The sequence below is a fragment of the Capsicum annuum genome, chromosome 1, assembly GCF_002878395.1.
Source record: "Capsicum annuum cultivar UCD-10X-F1 chromosome 1, UCD10Xv1.1, whole genome shotgun sequence".
Classification (NCBI taxonomy): Eukaryota; Viridiplantae; Streptophyta; class Magnoliopsida; order Solanales; family Solanaceae; genus Capsicum; species Capsicum annuum.
Genome location: NC_061111.1, coordinates 33,676,816 through 33,695,219, shown reverse-complemented (window position 1 = coordinate 33,695,219; position 18,404 = coordinate 33,676,816). Strand labels below are relative to the sequence as shown.

General features: G+C 34.3%; 1 non-coding gene across 1 annotated transcript; it reads right to left on the bottom strand.

Annotated features, from left to right (window-relative positions):
• Window positions 1-11,080: 11,080 nt before the first annotated feature.
• Window positions 11,081-11,186, bottom strand: LOC124892082. The gene has a single exon (XR_007050063.1). It is a non-coding gene; the product is annotated as a small nucleolar RNA R71 (small nucleolar RNA).
• Between the last annotated feature and the right edge of the window lie 7,218 nt (window positions 11,187-18,404).

Here is an 18,404-nt window from a genome sequence, read left to right as displayed (position 1 = left end):
TTTTGAGTTTGCTAAAGAAAAGGTTGATTTCCTTGGTATTTTGTTTTCTATCTTAAATGTAAGAGTAGAGGCATTTGGGGTTTTAGATCATGTTTATCCTACCTTATCCGTCATTCGGGGATGAATGATCCTAGTGGGGGAGACTAAAACACCCTGGGTTTTGACGCCTTAGGAAATTTCCTCGATTTTTGGCTTCTAGACATCATATGACTAGGAGTACTTCTTGTATGATAGGGTACGAATCGAATGGTGATAGTCGTAAGTTGTCCAGTGTTGGTTGGTTGGTTTCTGTCCAAGGTACGGTTGGAACATACAGGTCATATGTTAAGGTAAAATTGGTAAGGTGTCTCTTGTATGTTTCCCTTTAGTTTGGTTTAGATGACTTTATTGTGCCTAGGGTATGATTTTATGGTACTAGTAGTATGGTTGGGTACGGTTTGGCGTTGGTTGGTCGTATGTTGGACAGTGTTGGGGTCCAAGGCGGAGTCTAGGGTACGAGTAAGGGTACACTTGTACCCTAGGTACGGTTGGGGTAGGGTGGTCATACCCACCTGCAGGTGTTTTAAGTAGTATAAGTTGAGGGTAATTTGGACATTTCCCCTCTTAACCTCTTAAGTCCCCATGGCTTATATCACTCAAGGGACATTATTTACCCTATTATTCTAATCTTAAACACTTAGTGTAACGACCCATAATTTGGGCTAGAACGTAAACTGTCTTTCCTACGCGTAGATGTTCCTAAAGACATAACTCCAATGCAAATATAGTGTGTTAATCATCTATGTAGTGTGAATCTAGTTGGGCATGAGTCGAGATCATAGAGGTCCCTTAACTCAAGGACTAGTTGAAAGCTTTCCTTCTGTTAAACTTTTAGTGAATGTCGAAACTTGGATAAACTTAAATCGACCATAACTCCTTGTATATGATGAACTGAGTGGCTTACTATATATCAAATGAAAGCTCTTCGAATTAGCTTTCCAACGATACCAATTTCGCCCAAATCTGAGATCAAAGCAAAAAGTTACAACCATTTTACTTCAGCTTGTCTGTTTGTCGACTAGTGACGACCTGAGCTGATAAGTTATCACATATGTGACGACCTATCAGCCATGTCGTCAGCCCAAGGTACTAACTCACAAAAATCAGCCTCTGAGTGACGACCTGGTGTGATAAGTTATCACATATGTGACGACCTATCAGCCAAGGTCGTCACCTTTAAAATTCAGCATTTCCTAAACGGTTTTGGAGGGGTATTTTGGTATTTTCCCTTCACCCCATAACTCCATAAACACTGAATTCAATCTTCATTTCACCAAAAATACACTCCTTTCTCTCAAATCCTCTCAAGAACCAAACCCTAGGGCCTCAACCTAAGATTCAAAATCCCTCAAAATTTCACTATTAAATTCCAAAATTGATTCAAGAATTAGAATCCCAAACTAAGATCTTCAAGAATCATCCATCAAAAGCAGAAATAGAGTCCCAAAAGCAAGTGTTCATCCAAAGTTCATAATCTAAGGTACGTGGGGTTTATCCTAAAAACTACATGGGCTTGTAAACACTAGAACATGATTTAAAGATTATCAAGCATGAATTTAGAAAAGGGGTTTTGAAATACATGATTTTATTATACATTATGAATATTTAATTGTACTGTTGATTTGGTCTTTAGGCCTTTTCCCCCCTTTAAATTGATTTACATGTATATGTATATGTATGAAGATTTAGATTGAAGATTGTTTGAGAGCACAACTTATGAAATCCCTCTCTTATGATAACTTTAAGTTTATGATATTAATGTGAAGGATTTGAAATGAATGATTTATGGCTTGAAAATAGTTTACTCAACTACCATAGTATTTTGAGCATGATTTAGATATTTTGAGAGGGAGTTTCTTGACATAAATGTATTTTATTAAAGAGAGAAAGATTTGCATAAGATTAAGAATTTTTGACATTATCACCTTGTAACATTGAAATGTTGTCAAAGAGAGTTGCATACATGTGTTTACATGAGTATTTAAAGAAAGGGTTCTTCGAACTGATTTATCGATATGGTGGTCCTAAACTTTATGTTTCGAAAACAAATATTTTAATAAACTAACAAATACTCAGATATGTGACTTGCAAGTCAATGGTATGACAATACCATAAGTATGTATGCCATAATAGAATATGTTTTCAGAGTATATTTTCAGAGCATGCATGTTTAAAGAATTAAAAATGGGCATAAAGAAGGTTAGGTCGTTACCCGAAGAAGGCATGAGTTCAAGTAACTCTTAGGCTGAAATCGTATTTGCCGATATGGGTAGATCATTATTGTACGCTGGTGACGGCCGTATGGTGTAGTAGATTTAGAGACTCCGACCCCTGCAGCATACTTGGGTAGGGGGCTTGGCTGCCGAGTTAATGGCAGATCCTATATAGCCCTTGGGATTATAAATTGTAGGGTACACCACCTAGCACAGAAGTAAGACAAAGAGTGTCACAGATTTCATATGTTTTCACAGAATCTTTTAAAATGCCTATGTGATTTCTTACTATATGATATGTTTATGAACTGCTTTAAATTTCTCTCATATATGTTGAATATAAATGATTATTTTGGATTTACTCTGTGTACCAGTACATCTGTATTGGCCCCCCTTCCCTACCTCTCAGGATCTGAGGTTTAATCTAGGGGTCCAAATAAACAGTAGATAATTCAGACAACAGATCAGATTGTGCAGTGGTGAGCCTTCTCTGTTCCTCAAGGACTATTCTTTTAGATTATGTCATCTATTACAGTTTTTCTCTACTGGGGGCCTTGTCCCAGTTTTCAAACAGTAGTCAGATTTTCATGTAGTAGAGATTTCGCAGACTGTTCCAGATGTTGTTTAGTTGATTTCGAATTTCATTCCTTATTGTTAAACTGAACCAAGAGTTTTGACCATGTTTTTGTATTAAATTATATTTTCGTATTTTTTTTATTATATGAATGTTGTGCATGATTACCAGATAGAGTAAGACGTCCGGGCCTTCATGGTTTGGGATGTACATCATCGCTAGGGCCCTGGTTCAGGTCGTGACACTTAGAAACTCTCTTAAAACACTCTTAAATTCTATCAAGGCTATGGGGCTAAGAAAGGCTACGATTTCATCAATGGGATTAATTTGGTGACTTTCTGGGGGTGATTCTCTTGATCATCTTGGTAATCTAAGGCATGTTACTCCTCCCTCATTGTTAGTTCTAAAAAAAGGCATGTTTTATGAATTATTTACATGGCATAAATGTTGTATAGCTTTGGGTTTTCAAATATATGTTGCGGGGTTTTGGTTATAATGGTTGGATATGGTTTTCTCATGTCTTTTACTTATGGTTTTCATAATATTATGGCAGTTTAAAAAATTGGTTGCATGGAAATGGTTAATTGGTACTTGGTTTTGGCTTTGGAAACACTATGCCCCCAACTTATTTGATAAAATGCCTATGAGAATGTTATTGGTTAAATTGTTGGAATTTTAATGGAACTATTGCATGGTATAACTTGGTAATGGAACCTTAAATGGTTGAAATGGTTTTAGAATAGTTAAATGGTAAGGTTTTGGTGGTCATGGCTGGTCAAATTGAAAGCGTTGTGGGGTACATAGGAATCCCCCAAGAAAATACATCATAATGAAATATTTGTGGGGTACATGGGATTCCCCAAAGTCAACTTGATAAGGTAATCTATGGGTACAGGGAATCCCTTATTCAATAAAATGGTTGGCTAAGGACATTGCTTGCAAGCTATAGTCGGTGTGACGATACCACTACTTATATCCTTGGTTAATAATAAATGGAATTGTTGGTTTAGTTGTGTGGTAATGGTTTTAATTGGTCAATAATGTTGGGGTGTGATTGATAACTGTGGAAGGTGTGAGTCCAATGGACGGACAATAGAAACTCATGTTGTTGACATGAGGGTTGGCCATAGGGACCATATATGATGCTTATAATGTACATGAGAATCCTCTAAGTACATTTGTACATATTTATCATGGAGAGCAAAGCGTACTCGGGAATCCCCTACTCCTATGGTATCTCTGGTACATCCAGCTACACATATTGAGGCCTATTCAGGGGGTTGCACATGACCCATATAGCCCATGGGTAGTTCTAGGACGGTTAAGCTACACATGTCCAAGTTAATAGTTTTAAAGGCATGCAAAACCCGGTTCCCTTTCCAGCATAGTTATATATATATGTATGGTAGTGAATGCATGTGGTTGGTTTACTTGGTTTTGATGGTTGGAATTATTTTATTCTTATCTTGAGTACTTGCTAGCATTCACCAGCTAACTCATCTTTGGATGACTGTATGCCCACGTGATGTAGGAACCGATCCTTCTACTCCTCCTACCTATTGATCAGATTTAGGATAAAGTATTGGATTGAAGTGGAGAGCTTCCATATTCTGAAAGGCTGCATTTCATATCATGGATGTCTTTACATACTTTGGTTATTTTATGAACATTGGTTTTGGCTATAGTTGAGACCATTTCCCAATCAATTATTGTTTTACTTTCGGTTAGAGACTTTGTGGGACTACTATGGATTGGTATGGGCGGTGTCGGTATTGCTGTCAGCCTTAGTATTAAAATTGGTATTGGGGCTGACATCATTAAACTGTATTATTGGTTGTTCTATCTTATTATGTTATGGACTCGTATTTGGTTATTTTTTTGTTTTTTGTATGGTTTTGGTTAGGTGATTGGACGGTTTGACTCGTTTGGGTTGGGCATAGTCATAGACCTATCCTAGAGTCTAGATTGGTATAGATACGCTATCTTCTTATATGTTCAGAATTTATCCGAGTTAGGATATGCATTTGGATGGTTGGGTTAGGTATTGGGGGGAGGGGGTCCCCTGTCCTGGTTGGACTTGAGATGCCAATTACGAGAAGACCTCACTTTGGGTTGTGTCATAAACTCCCTAGGACACTTGAACTCTATACTCTGATACCATGTTGGTAACACCCAGACTATCCCCTGGACGTTACATTATTCTTAGAACTATAAGTTATACCAAGCTAGACCATGATATTGTCATAATTCATGAGCAACTGAATAAAGTACAGGAAAAGAGAAATACTAAGAAAAAGCAATGTCATTAGCTAAAATTGTTCAATATAATACTATTTGAAACATTTACAGCACTAGTTATACAAAAAGAAACTAACAATAGATACATCAACTCTGACTGACTACTTATGAAGTCTCTACTAGTACTGATTGAAGGTAGCCGGGACATGACCCCCAGTTATCCCTAATCAATATGACTGAATAAAAAAAATACAAGAACTATAGCTAAATCGAGTCTTTGAATAAAGAGAACTCATCACTTGCTGGCTGGGAGCTCCAAACTACCTAATCTTGAATCTATAAGCTACAAGTGATACCTAAATTATAAAACAATATAGCCATACAGACGTATATGTAGTTAGTACTTCTGGAATGTATTGAGTATATAGGGGTGAATGCAATAAGTACAAACTAGTAAAAATAATAATCTTAGAATCATATATGGTAAGTGCAGATAGATTCGCCATGTTCATGAATAAAACTGAAAGCTAACATATCATAAGGCATAAATCATAAAGCATTATCTAATAAAGTAGTGAATCATTACACTAAGTTTCAAAAATTATATTTTATGTGGGAGATTCTTATAACCGACATAAATCATATGAGCTAGCATGAATTCCAACATTCGACCCACATTGAAGAGGGTTGATCCATACCTTTCCATCGGTATAGAACCTGAACTGGAGTGCTCACTAAACTAAGCTTATTTGGAATAAGAGACACTCTCTGGCGAGGACCCTTTTACCTATGGTGGTACGCAGTTTTTGAAAATTTGGGTATGGTAAACCCACCTTCCCTCCATGCTAAATACTACTTCCAAATATATTAGTGCTCATAATATATAAAATTCACCATAAAGTAAGCATATAGGTTTATAAGTTGGAAAATCAATCATGCTTTTGTTGCTAAATCGTGCTCATGAGTAAATATGTGAATTTCATATCAGGTATGAGATCATAAGATCAAAACTGAGATCATAATTATGTTATGGTAGAATGTAATATGAAATAGTAAGTCTGAATCGCTTATAAACTTAGTAAATCATGCTAAAATCATGTGTATTTACCAACTCATGGAATTTCATGTCAAAATGCTAAAACTCAATTCATAATATCAATCATGTGAGCATCATAATATCAATCATGTAAATACTAATTCTTGTAATAAATGAAGTTTAAGTCATAAGAAAGCATCATAATTTCAAAAGCATGAAAAGTACGTTTGAACCCTAATCATCAAATTCATAAATTCATGTAAAAACTAAGCTTTTGGGCATAAGGACAAAAGACAATCCTTGTTCAAACCCCACATACCTAAACTTCTCTGTTTCTTAAGGAAAAACTAAAGTTTGGAGCCTTAGAAGCTGAGTTGAGCCTTAAAGGAAAACTTAAGTTATGGGATAGTGTTTTGAGGTACAGAAAAGACCAAACCACCCCTAAGGAAACCGATAAAAATTGCTGAAATTTCTCAGTTGATGACTTCAATTGATGGCTAGTCAACTTGTTAACGTGTCATCAACTATTGTTGTCAATATCTATCCAATTTTGAGATTTATTGGTTAAGGTTGGTAACTTAAGTTAAGGGTCAACTAGTTGAAGGCTAATCAGCTCAGGTCATCAATCTCTGCTAGATAGACATCTTCATATAAAATAAACATAACTTTTAATCTGATATTGGATTAAGGTAAAATAAGATGAGTTCGAAAGAAGACTCGAAGCTATTTTATTTGGTGGTTTTGATATTAAAAACTTTTTATATTCTAGAAATTACACTCATTTAAAGTTAACTATTATAGGCTTGGATACTAAAACTCAATCGATAACAAATGCTCTCAACTCAACTTTGCTCTAAATGCTTCCTATGACTATAATTCACATTGAAAGCACTTGACGCACTAGGTAAATGATCATGACACTTATATATGGTTTAAAATAATCCCTTTTGGGCTTTTAAAAATATGACGAATAGTTAGAAACTTAGATAGAAGTTTGTGTGATGTCACACTGGATGAACAATGGCCAATTTTGATGGAAGATCCAACTCATAAGTAATATCTCCATTGCACCTTAGGATTTTGTATTGACTAATATACCAGGCGATGAGTTTTCCTTTCTTTCCAAACTTCATCACTCCCTTGATGGGTGACAAATTAAAAATCCCCCTTCACTTACAACAAACTTTAGTTCTCTCCCTCTACTATCTACATACTATTTCTGACAATTTTTAGCAATTTTCAACCTCTCACGAATGATTGAACCTTCTCCATAGTTTCAAGAACAAAATTTGCCCTAACTAAATTAGCCTCACCAACCTCAAACCACCCTATAAGGGATCTATTTTTATGCCCATATAAAGACTCTAATAGAGCCATCTACATACTAGCGTGGTAACTATTATTATAAAAAAACTCAATTAAATCCAGATGATCTTTCCAATTCCCTTTCAAGTTAATCACATAGGCTTTAAACATGACTTCTAAATTTTGGATAGTACACTAATTCTGGCCATCTGTCTGAGGGTGGAAAGTGGTACGAAGATTCACCTTTGTACCAAGGCTGTTCCGGAGTCTTACTAACTCATAAACTTACAACTTAGCATAATTTCCATTGTATATGAGATCTTAACTAGCAAGAATTAGGCTGACTTGGTCATTCCACCCACTACGACCCAAATCAAATTATAGTGATGCCTAGTGACAGAAAGTCCCATAATAAAATCCATATTGATAACCTTCCACTTCTAAGTGCGAATGCTAATAACATGAAGCATATCTCCTGGCCTTTAATGCATAACTTTAACTTGCTGGCCATTACAAATTTTAACTTCTGAGTGCAAGTAGACTCACCAAGAGACTGAAATAAACTTAAAGTTGAAATATTGATGAGAGGAAATTTTCCACTAATTTATATCTTATTTATTGCAAACAAGTCCAATTAAATTGATAATATGAGGCTAATTCTTGAATGAAATACACAATTTTCTGATGATTGTGGTTTATTAAGGAAATCAAGGAAAAGATGAGTAAAGTCAAAGATGGAAAGAAGAAAATATGAGTAGAGTAGGAAAAAAGGTTAAAGAGGTATTCCAGGATACGAACCTAGATGCTGCTATTGCAATCCGAGGGTTGCAATTGAAATATGGTCCTGGCAATCAAAAGAGCTATGATCGCAAGTCGATTCTCTACAATCACGACAATCCATGCATAAGAAGATGTCTCGATCATGACAAAAGGGTTATGATCATGAATGTCACACTAAATTACAAGGGAACTGATGAAATGTCATAAGGCTCGATCCTAAGACCCAAAAATGCTAATCCCTACAACTTAAATGCCTAATATCCTCTCGAAAAAAGTACAAATGTCTTCATACCATTTCTCAAAACTCTACTAGATACCCTAGGATGCTTAATATCTATGTTCTGATATCAAGTTTGTAACACCTTGAGACTACCACCTGGATGTCACACGGTGCTTAGAACCATAACTGATCCTGAGCTAACCTATGATACTAGTATAATTCATGAGCAACTTAATAAATACATAAAATTGTAACTAATAAACATAAGACATGTCTTTAGCTAAACAAATTTAATACAAAATTGTTTAAAACATTTACAACACTATTCATACAAAGGAAACTGAAACTGAATACATAAACTCTAACTGACTATCTATGAAGCCTCTACTAATACTGGTTATAGGTAGCCAGGACATGAACCCAACTATTCCTAATCAATACAACTAAATAAAATATATAATATAAGAAATATATTTATCTCGACTCCTCGAATCATGAGATCTCATCACTTTTTGGCTACAAGCTACAAAGTATCTAATTATGGTGTATGGGCTACAACTGGTACCTAAATTATGAAATAATGTAGCCATACAGATGTATATGTGGTCAGTACTTCTATAATGTACTAAGTAAGTAGGGGTGAATGCAATAAGTAAAATTGAATCAATGTATTATCTTAAAACATGCATACTAAGTGCAAGTAGACTCATCAAAAGACTTAAATAAACTGAAAGCTAAAATGTTGATGAGTGGTAATTTACCTCTTATTTATATCTTATTTCTTGCACACTATTGTGATTAAATTGACAATATGAGGCTAATTCATTAATGAAATATACTAATTTCTGGTATTTATGGTTTATCAGGGAAATCTAGGGAAAGATGAGCTAAGTTAAAGCAGGAAAGAAGAAAAGGCGAGCTGAGCAGAACAAAAGGTTGAAGTGGTATTCTAATACAATCCTTAGATGCTACTATCTCGATTGCAATAGAGTCGTGGCAGGCAAAAGAGCTGCGATTGCGAGTCAATTTTCTGTAATCACGAGAGTCCATGTAGAAGGAGATATTGACATTGCAACAAAAGGGTTATGATAGCAAATGTCAAGATAGATTACCAAGGTAGTGATGAAACTTCACAAAGTTTTATCCTAAGACATATAAGGGATAATCCCTAACATTTCCAGCATCCAATGTTCAGTTTTTGAGAGCTATGATCACTATTTTTGAGTTAAAAACAATTTTGTGAGTGATTTCCGAGGGAGATTTTAGCTACTTGGTTCGATTTAAAGCTTAGGGAATACATTTATTTTTCCTTTCATGGATAATTTTAATGCTAATTTTGGTATATATATTTTCTTTATTTGCATTAGTAGCTAAATTTATTTCTTGGGGTTATGCTTGATTAGGTGGTGATTAATTCATGGGTTTTGATTATTGGTCTATTTAATTAGTTGTTTGTGATGATTTTTTCTTTTTTTCCATGTTTAATTGAGAATTGGGGGTTACAAACCCCAATTACCTTAGAACCCATATCATTCTTGAAAGAGAGGATATGGGTGAGGAACAATTATGAAAAATAACTTGGATTAGTTTATTTAGTAGCATCTCTTAGAAATAAGGATGGTAATTGAGGCAATAGATTGGTGAATTCGGTACACTCGTGAGGTGTTAGAAAAAGCTCACTTGCGATATTTGGTATTTTGTTGAAATATTAGCACCAATACCCTTTAATATAGCCTACCCAATACCCTTAACTAAACTTGGATGACTTGTTAATGACCTATGCATGGCTCCCATCTATGATTGCATAACCCCAAGGCTTCTTTCTATGTGCATTCATTCTTTGATATTACAATCTCATAATAGTGTTAAAACATTTTTACTATAGAATTCATCAAATCAAACCCCCCATTTACATTTATTTGTGATTTTATGTTGCACTAAGGGTTAACAACTAGTTAACTACCAACACTCATAGGTCTTGAACTCTATGTCTTCATTTCTCATGGATTGGACCCTGACTCTTCGTTGAGTAAATAAATTGGAGATGATTGCTTTACACCCAATTTTGAGTGTAAGTTTGAGCATTATCAAAAATGGCGCCGTTGTTGGTGAGTGAAACATAGTTTTTACTTTTCTAGTGTTGTTAGTGACCTTGGGTTAGTTTTAGTATTTTAGTTTACATTATTTATTGTTTTTATATTTTCTCAAGTGACGATAATAACTTACACAATACCATGAGCCAACATGGTAGTAATGAAAACTCTCTTGATGGGCTTGAGGAAATGGATCATCTTGGAGATGCGGGCCAAGCCAGTTCTATTTGTATTCCACCGCCAGAAGGAAATGGAGTGTTTCACGTTACTAGTGTGATTCTTTATTTTTTTTCAAATGAAAGGATTATTTTGAGGTGAATCATATGAGGATTCTAATATACAATTAAAGAATTTTATTGGTGTGTGCTCTTCATTTGGCATAGCCCACATTTCTCAAGAAACAATACGTAATTGATGTGTTCTCTTCACTTGACATATCCCATATTTCTCAAGAAATAATCCATTTAAATTTTTTCCTATTCTCTTTGATGAGAGAAGTGGTCTTATGGTTATGGTCTTTTCCTGTGAGATCTATCACTTCATGGGTTGAGCTCATGGAAGCATTCTTGGATCGGATATTGCAAATGAGGGATGAAATCACCAACTTTTTCTAACTTAATAAAGAACCACTGTATGAAGTTTGGCAATGTTTCAATGATATGTTAATTCAATGCCCAAATCATGATGTTTCAGAGAAAATGCTTCTTCAAATTTTCTATAGGGCATTGGACCAATTGAATAAAAAGGTGGTTCATAATGCATCCGGTGGTTCTCTTGTCAAGTTATCTTATGGTGTTGTGGTGAATTTTTTAGATCAAATGATAAAAAAATAGAGGATGGTATACGAGGGACACTGAGGTGGCTGTAGATTCCCCTATGGAATCTTTTGTAAGCAAAGATCAAAAGTAGAAGGATGAGGAAAGGGATAAAAATATGGATAAGGTGATGACCTAACTTGGCCTTCTTATAAAACATGTGATGGGGGATCCTCCTAAGGTGGTCAATGCCATTGATTCCTATAGTAATAGGGCTTATGATCATAAAGAAGTGGAGAAGCTTGATGAGGAGATTAGGTTCTTGCCGAACCATTTGGGGGGTTCCTGCCCTACCTATCAAAGGCAAGGTAGGAATAAAGGTTGGAAGGAAAGAGACTATGTTAGAGAAGCGTGATAGAGACTGGGAGTGGATAGAAAAAGAGAGATTATGACCGGTATGTAACCCTTCATGGTAGGTCCAAGGAGAAGGAGTCAAGCTACATTGATCAGAAAAAAAATTCAAGAATGAAGATGTCTTAGCTCAGATTCTAATATGCATAGAAGGGACCAAAAAAGTGGTTAGGGAGATGAAAAGTGACCTCTCAACTAAACCTAATAGTGAAACCCCATTCAGTCTCTATCAAGCCATTAGAAATGCAATTGGGACGAATCTTAACTCAACTTAATGCTACACCAAAAGACGGTTTGCCTAGTGACATGGTGGTAAATCCCAAGAATGATGCTCATGTTATGGCCATCGTCATGAGAAGTGGATGAAATCTTGGTGAAGATATGGTTGAGATTGATAAAAATCCCAATGAAAGGTCATATGATTAACAAACAAGTGCCAAAAGTGGCTAGAAAAGCCAAGTGCTGATGCTCCAAATCCCAACAAAGAGATTGTTGGGAAACCAATGGTATTTGAAGAAATGGGTGAGAATGAGGAAATTAATATAGTGATTGATGTTGATGTGACAAAAGTGAATGAACCTCCAATTGTTCCATTGCCACCAATAAAAATTCCTCCACCATTCCCACAAAACTTAAGATGGAAAAAGACAATACCAAGTTCAAGAAGTTTCTTGAAAAATTAAGCAACCTATTGATAAACATTCCATTGTTAGAAGCTCTACAAAAGATACTGGGGTATGCTAAATTAATGAAGAACTTGGTCTCAAAGAAGTAATTTGTGGACTCTGAAACTGTCGAAGTACATAAAAAATAACAAAGCATAATTTGAAAAATAAGGTGAGTCACTATACTTAGTTTCTTAAATCTTTACTCCTATAGAATACGTAAAACTGAAGCTAGATATACTTCCAAATCATGCAGGCTAAATGTAAAAGGACTACCTTTATCATAAAACAAGCTCTAAACAAACTGTGAGTCTTTATACTTAGTTTTTAAAATACTTTTTTTTGTGGGAGATTCTCATAACCAACATAAACCATATGAGCTAGCATGGATTCAAACATTTGACCCATATTGTGGAGGGCTATTCTACCCTTGCCATCAGAATAGAACCTAAACTAAACTAGAGTGATCACTAAACTAAGCCCATATTGGGCAAGGGGACACTCTCTAGCTAGGACCCTAAACCTACGTTGTCACATAGATTATGGGAATAGGATGCGCTAAACCCACATTATCCTCTCAGTTCTAAATAGTACTTCCAAAATATATATACTATATGCTCTGGTGAAATTCACCTTAAAATAAGCATATAGATTTATAATTCTGAAAACCAATCATACTTCTGTTAATAAATCATACTCTTTAAAAATGGTGTGAATTTCATATCATGTCTGAGCTCATAAGATCAAAACTGAAATCTTAATCATACTTTAGAAATATGAAATAGTAAATCTGAACTTCTTGCAAACTGAGAAAATAATGATAAATTCATATGCTCTTATGTGTAAACTGACCGAATCATGCTGAAAGTAATATCTATTCACCATCTCATGGTAATTCATGTTAAAAAACTAAAATTTATCTCATAATAACAATCATGTAAGTAAAAACATGAATAAAGGTAAATTTTTGTGCTAACTAAACTTTAAATCACATGATAATGTCATAATTTCAAAAACATGGAAATTAGGTATGAACCCTAATTGAAATCACATAAATTCAATTATGAAATCAAAGATTTTGAGTTCAAGGATGAAAGGTTATCCTTTTTCAAACCCCACATAACTGAATTTCTTAATTTCTTGAAGGAAAACTTAAATTTGGATTCTTGAAAGTTGAACTTTAGGAAGAAACCCTAACTTCTTTCTCTTGAGAGTGAATAAGAGAATGATCATTTGAAAACTAAGTAAGAAAGTACAAATAACACTTATTGGCTAAATTAAGTCATGTAAGAGGAGTTTGAGATGAGGAAAATACTAAATTACTCCTAAAGAAACCTAAAAAGTTGCAGGAATTTTCAGTCGACAACTATGTTGACGACCTGTCAGTTTGGTGACAAGTCGTCTTCCTAGTCGTCAATATAAAGTTGGATTTTTCTATTTACTAGTTAAGGCTAATGACTTGAGTTGAAAACTCATCAAATTAGTTATCACCTAGTTTATAGCTCGTCAACTTAGTCATCACCTTCTAGCAGACAGACACTACCAAGTAAAATGAGCATAACTTTGTACTTCGATATCGGATTAAGGTGAAATTTGATGCGTTGGAATGAAGAATCAAAGATCTTTCATTTTATATATAGTAGTAAAACTTACTCATTATATTTTAGGAATTATAATTGTTTAAAGTTTACCCTTGTAGAATCCAATATTAAAACTCAATGAATACAAATGTTCTCAACTCCACTTTCTAAAAGTGATACCTATGACCATAATCGCATTGAGAACACTTCACACGCAAGGTGAATGTTCATGAATCTTATTTATAGATTAACATAAATTCTTTGGAGCCTTTAAACATATAAAGGATAGGTGAAAACTTATTTAGGAGCGTGTGGGGTATTACACATTGACAATATGAATAGACCGAAGAGTTGGGGTTTCAGACTTAGTATCTTTAACCCAAACTAGGTGATAGATACATACTTTATAGATTAGCTTTCTATCCTTAATATAGGAGATGAAATGACCCTAAGGAGTTATTGAACTACCCTCCAACTTGAGGACTGCTCACTAGGAAACTAAAATTTCACAACTTAAGTTCAACAATCAACTAAAGCATAGTATGAATAAATACAATTCATACCAAGGATGAAATCAAAATCTGCTATCTCTAATTCTATTAAATTTGCTAAGATGAACTTATGAAGGATTGTATTAGGGAACTTTCTATGCACTCCTAGCAATAACTGACTTACTAATGGTGGTGAAAATGGAGTAAGGCCTTACTAACAAAAAAATTCTTAGAAAAAAATGTTATTATAAAATATATATTTGATGTTGGTCTAATAATACATAAACATCAACATAAAATATGCAAAGCATACCAGTAACTATGTTTGGGGAGCTATCCTATTCCTAATGGGAGGATAAGAGATAAAATTGATTCTGCTTCTGACACTACAACAAAAAGGTCTATTTAAGACCAACATTTAGGGATGAGTTAATAATTCTGTCTCTAAAAGTATATTTATTAGGATGAGATTATTTTCCTGTCCCTAATTGTATATTTTATTTCGAAGGGATAAAATATGGTTCTAAAAATTATTAACTAGTCCCTATTGATAATTTGAGCCTTGAGCAGGAATTTTAAAATTGTTAATCATCTTAAAAGATTTTCCCTAATTGTTCAAAAATTGCGCGTCTATAATTTGTTGATTCATAAAGGCGCATTCATTATCTATTTGCATAACAAACTGAATAATCTTCCATCGTTGATTTCTTATAATGTAGCTACTATAATAGCTAATCAGGTATGATATCCCTAAATTTTATTTTCAATTTTATTTGTTTGGTTCCCTAATTTGTGTGCTTTCTTAATTTCGTCTGTTTTCAATTTCGTTTCTATTACTTGCTAGATTCAAATTTCATTTTTTCTCAATTTTGTTTGTTTGATTTCACTATTCTCTATTTTCTATTGCATTATTTTCAATTTTGTTTCAATAGTTTTGTATCGTCTAAACACTATCAAATCATGTATATAATGACTTGGAAAGGGGCCTTGTCGGCCATTGCGTACTGATGACGAAATACAGCGTGAACTTGAAATTGGTTTGGTTTAGATGAGGTAATACGAATGTACTTTGCTTCCATGATCTGTGGATTGACAGCTAGAAGTTATTAGTACTGGATAAGGAATTGTGACGTATCTGCTTAATTCTATACACCTAGTGCTTTTGGGCCTTTGTTGAGATTTGAACCTTGATCTCCAAGGTTTGCACCCACTCCATTAACAGTTGAGTTTCACTCTTGGTTGCTCTAATATTAAAGTTTTAACTATTGTTGATCATTTTCTTTGTACTATCTTCCCTGTACTAAGATCTACTTGTTCCATCATGAACTCAAGTTTAGTATTTGTAGTTGGACTATTTTGGGATAAAATATTTATCAAGTTGCTAGTATGATTTTATCCTATAGACGAAATAAGAGCCCCAAGATTTTGACTCCGCTAGCTAGTGGCTGTTAAGATTTTTAGGGAGTGTTCCTTCACTTGTAAAAGTTGCAGTGTCGTCTGATAATTGATTTATGTGTTTGACATTGCACTCACATACATGATTCAACTAGGTTGCCGATATTTTGTAGTTTCATTGTCATATTTATTTTATAGATAGATTTAAATTCATGTAAATTATAATATTTTTGACTTAAATCTTTCTTGAAAAAATGACTGCTGTAAATTCTCTTTTTGGTGTATAGTGTGCTTGTTGGCTTTGTGCTAACTTGGATCAGATTATTGCTGTACTTCTTTGTGCTACTAGCTGTGGTGTGTTCTCGGATACATTTGCGCACAATTCCCTTTCTTGTTCTAATATTAGTCTTGGCCCTGTCCTCAAAATTTACACATCAATACTTGGTAAAATTTGAGCATGAAACCCCAACAAAGACCTATAAAATGATAGAATTTCAAACACAATCTCCTTATGCCTTTGTGGTAATCTCCCAGTGGTTCTTTTACGAAAAGAGATGAAGTTTGAACTAGCTCTCGCTTTCATTCAAGTAAACAAATATTTATTGTTTCCATCGCCTTCTAATAACCAGTGGGCTTTAAATTTTTCTTTAAACACGTTCTCTTAAAGATTAGACCACTTATGGAGGTTCCCCAGTGCTTCTTTTTAATCTTTCATTTAGCCAAGATTCACTCCATTATTAATATCCTGAGTAATTTGAAGTTGTATTTCCCTGCACATGAGCTTTTTGAGTTGTTCTTTGCAAAATTTAAATTTTTGCTAGACTCTGTACATGTTAGAACCCCTAACCTCTTGCTTCCATGATGCCTCCACTGTTGGAATAAATTCCTCATATTCAACAAGTATGTTTAAAAATCTAAATGGTCTCTTAGATCCACCTCTCGTTAAACATCTAAATGGTCTCTTAGATCCACCTCCTATGCTTGAATGCTTAATATGGACAGGGGAATGATCAGAGAAACCGTTCACCCTAAACTGAGCAGTCACAGTCCCATACTTCATAATCCAATTAACATTACAAAGAGCTCTATCTATTTTACTACTAATATGCCCATTTTTTCATATGAGTTCTCTCCCCACAACCCTCATATCAGATTTTTCTTAAAGACTCCACTTAATATTGGAAGTCCTTAGTCTCAGATTCCACAACTTTGTGATCTCCTACTATCTTAGCTTCTACAAATTCGTTACCTCCTACTCTATCAGAGTGCATAAGTGGAGTATTAAAATCCACCCAAATACACCATGGTTCAGTTATGCTCATACCAATTTTGAGTAGTCCTTCCCTTAGTGCCTTCCTATCATTAATATTGTGCTTACCATATACTAGTGTCATCATACATTGGAAATTTGAATTTTTATCAGCTACTGAGAAGTGAATATATTAAGAATGAGTTTCCAGTAAGTTCAAGGTTATAGCGTTTTCCTTCCATAATAACCATATTCGCCCTGCTTCAGTATAGTTATTAGCACAATTACAGTCCCTTGCTATCCTATCACAGCTACCTTTGAATTTATGTTCTTTGACCTTAGTTTCTAAAATACCTGCTAATACAATCTTATTGTTTGTTAGATAAAACCGCAACTCCTTTTGTTTGAAAGGGTTGTTCAGCCCCCTCATATTGCAACTTAACCAGTTCATTAGAAGTTTTGAATAATGCCTCCATTTGGAGATCTTCTATTCCTCATATTGTTTAATTCCTCATCCGACAGTGGTGAAAATGAATTCCTCATCCTCAAAGAAGGTCCAACTAGATTGCCAGTTTTGGGGGTCCCACATTGCATCGAATTTACATAAGTTGGCACATGTCTATCTCCAATCACAATAGAATTTATAACCTCATCTCGGTGAAAACTATTGGATTTTCAGAACTGCTTGTTCTGCTTATCTGCTTGTTCTGCTTATTTATTTAAAAAATTTTCAATTAGAAAGTTTGCAATCACCTCACTGACAGACCTCTTTACAAGAATCATGAATGACTAATAAAGAAGTTAGAATTTCAGATTTACTTGGTGACCACCTCATTTCTGCTTAATTTAAACTATTCCCTCCATTTCAATTTAGTTTTATTACTTTCCTTTTCAGTCCATTTCAAAAAGAACTACTTTTTCTTTTTTAACTCTTTTATTTCTTTTGGTGCATTTTACTTATCGATAATTTAATACCATGAGATTTTACTCTTACAATAAAATTAATGTGTCTATGTGTATGCATCTTATTATAATTTTTTTATTCTTTATTTTTTCTCAATCTAATAATATTTTTATTTTAAAAGGTTATGGAACCTAGTAAGCAATGGATTCAACTTATTAATGATCGGTCCAATAAAATCTACAAAAATGGGGTGAAAATATTTTTGAATTATGCTTTTCAAAAACAGGAGAAGAGCATGAAATACGATGTCAATGTAACAAATATTGCAATACTACTTTAGGAACTTGTAAAAAAATTGGGACATATTAAAAAGTACGTGGAATAGTTTAGAATTATACTTTTTGGTTTATCCATGGGGAGCGCTTGGGTGAATCGTTATATGAATCTGAGTCTAAA